Source organism: Fukomys damarensis, unplaced genomic scaffold (genome assembly GCF_012274545.1).
Source record: "Fukomys damarensis isolate Sample0158 unplaced genomic scaffold, DMR_v1.0_HiC HiC_scaffold_37, whole genome shotgun sequence".
Taxonomy (NCBI): domain Eukaryota; kingdom Metazoa; phylum Chordata; class Mammalia; order Rodentia; family Bathyergidae; genus Fukomys; species Fukomys damarensis.
The window spans coordinates 882,412-885,443 of NW_022900949.1; the positions used below are offsets into that span (position 1 = coordinate 882,412).

The following is a 3,032-nucleotide window of genomic DNA, read 5'->3' on the forward strand; positions in this document are numbered from 1 at the left end:
GCACCGGGGCTGCAAGGAGCGGATGGGGGGCCGCGTGCGACATGCGGAGGTGGCGACAGTGGCGCCTTCACGCTGACCAGGCTCCCCAGGCCCAGGCACTGGGCCGGGCTTTCATAGCAGAGACCCCCAAACCCCCTCTGCTCCAGCAAGCATTTGCCTGTGTGCCTGCGTAAGTGTACAGCACCTGGGATTGAACCCAGAGCCTCTGCACTGAGCTGCATGCCCAGGGTCTCCCATGAAAGGCTAGTTTTTTGTTTGTTTTATGCTACCGGGGATTGAACTCAGGACCTTGCTCTTGTGAGGCAGGCAGTGGAACCACTGAGCTACATCCCCAGATGTCCCAGAGTCTCCTGTGTAGCCCAAGCTGGCCGTAATCTCCGGGGGATCTTCCTGCCTCAGCCTCTCAGGGTGCTAGGACTACAGGCCTGCAACACTTCACTGGGCTTCCTGCAGATCCTTACCTTGAGGTGGCTAGGCCATGGGGGTGGAGCCCCCAAAGTGGGATTAGTGCCCTTAGACAGGGACAGTGGACTTTGTACAGACCTGTGCCCAGGCTGTAGCCCAAACCCACTGATTTATCACAACACTACAGTTAAATGGGAATACGGAGGTTTTAGTTCAGAAAAAGCAACTCACACCTTAACATCTTAAAGGAAGACGAATAGCATGTGCACCATGGGTTCACCACTGCCTTAGCGGGTCCTGCGCCTGCCTGAGGCCTGCTGTCCACCTGGGATGGGCACCGTAAATGGGCAGAGGCCCCGGAAACCCGATCTTAGCCTTCCAGCCTCCACAGCGGAGGAACAAACCCTGTGGCCAATCAGCCACATACTGTGGTTGCTTCTGGGGAGTTAGCCTTACCTGCATCCCCCCATGGGGACTGGGACCCCAATGGAACCTGCTGCTCCATCCCAGGGCTCTCAGAAACTGCCCCATAAATAGTGGAAGCAGACAAATTTAGGGTGCATTGTGACAAGCCAGATCCTGATGCTACAGAAGTAATAAAACAGGCCTGGCGTGGTGGCGCACACCTGTAATCCCAGCACTCGGGAGGCTGAGGCAGGAGGATCACTGTGAGTTTGAGACCAGCCTGAATTCTAGGTCAGTTTCAACTATATAGTGAGACCCTGTCTCAAACAAACAAGCAAACAAACATAACAAGACAGACAAGGCCCCTGCCCCTCTGGAGTTGTTTTTGTGTTTTGGTACCAGGGATTGAACTCAGGACCTTGCACTTGTGGGCAGGTGGTGGAACCACTGAGCTAAATCCCTGGCACCCATCGCAGAGTTTATAGTCTAGCAATTTCTCTCCTTCCTTTCTTCCTCACGAAGGTCAAATGTCCTCTGGTGTCCCTGGATCTCGTGCAGATGCAGAGGGTAACGATGGACATAAGCACGTGGGGTCACCTGCTCTATGCTCCAGGCCCGTGGTTTGGAGTTCAGAGCCCTCAAACGTTCATGTGTTATAAAGCCTCAGGGTCCAGCCTCTGGCGGTGCTGGGTGGTGTGGAGGCTTTAAGAGGTGGGGCCTAGCGGGAGGAAGTCAGGTCATTGGGGGCGTGGCCTGCAGAGCATAGAGGCCTATGGCCCCTTTCTCTTCCTCTCTGCTTCCTGCCGCCAGAAAACAGGCCTCCTCTGCCACATGGGAGCCACAGGCCCAGAGCAACAGGGCCATGGGACTTAGCCTGTAAGGCTCAGAGGCCATGAGCCCAAACAAACCTTTCCTCCTTCCACCTGATTGACCAGGGTGTTGTCACGGCGACATACCCAGCACTTAGGTTGCACAACCCTCCCACGTACTTTGGTTGTCAGCTCTAAGGATGGGCCCCGGGACCTGCACATGCTAGGCAGGCGCTCACTGCTGACCTACCCCATCAGCCCTGCTGTATGCCTTATACCACCTCTGCAGGACTGAGAATACACTGTACAAGACGGATGCCAGGTCAATAGTGGCTGTATGGTGTTTAGGGACCGATGACAAGAAATAAAGTCTGGACATATTCAGTCCAGATGTGATTCATCTTTGTTTTTTCTCTTTAGGTAGGGTCTTGTTCGTAGACCAGGCTGGCCTTGAACTCCCGATGTAGCCCAGGCTGGCTTCAAACTTGCACCAACCTTGCTGCCTCCTCAGCCTTCCAAATGCTGGAAATACAGTCTTGCACCACCACACCCAGCTTTGCTGAATATTTTCCATTAGTGATTGGTCAAATTCTCAGGTGGAGAACCAGCAGAAGCAAAGAACTGGCTGTATCATATGGGGGTGAAATCATATGACGTGTGCCTTTTGTGCGGGGCTTTATTGCGCACAGGTTTTCAAGGGCGATACTCAGCTTCACCGCTGTATCGTACTCCACCACAGGAAGATCATAATTCATGGTCCACCCCACAGACTACTTTTTATGATCAGCATACATCCCCGACACAAGTAAAAAGTAAGCAGCTATCTCTCTGCCTCATAATGACTAGCCACATGGTCTTGAACTCACCGTTTTCCACTCTGTGTGTCGGGTGGGGACCCTGTTACCTTTCTCTGCCTCACTCCCGCTGGAGAACGGGATGACACATTTCCTCTCCTCCCCGCAAGTCTCAAAACGCCCTCCCTCCTCTCCTGTCCTGGGCTTCTATTTAAAACCCAGGGTCTGGCTGAAAGTTAATCCCCCCAGCAGCTGTCCTGTCCTGCGGATGGGTCTGGCCAGGCACCCTGTTCTGCAGAAATGGATACTTCTGCATCTAAAAATAACTCCCAGGGGCTGCCATCACGCCAGGGTCTTTCTTTTGCCCTTGGTGATCACTCTGGGACCAAGCTGGAAGTTGGGGGCGGGGGCTTCCAGAAGGCTTCTGTGTCCCCATGAGCAGCACGCCCTGGCATCAAAGTCACGGCTACCTGTGCACTCACCATTCAGGGAGGCTGAGTCGGGAGGATAGCATGCTCAAGTCTGGCCTGGGCAACTTAGTGAGGTCCTGTCTCAAAAAAATAAAGGACTGGAGGGCTGGGGTTCTAGCTCACTGCTTTTGTTGCCTGCCGCAAGTGCA

The 3,032-nt window shown here is 54.0% G+C and overlaps 1 protein-coding gene across 1 annotated transcript in view; it reads right to left on the bottom strand.

Annotated features, from left to right (window-relative positions):
* Tmem38a (transmembrane protein 38A) overlaps window positions 1-3,032 on the bottom strand; it is a 10,667-nt gene that overhangs the window by 4,121 nt on the left and 3,514 nt on the right. The gene's annotated exons all lie outside the window — the stretch shown is intronic.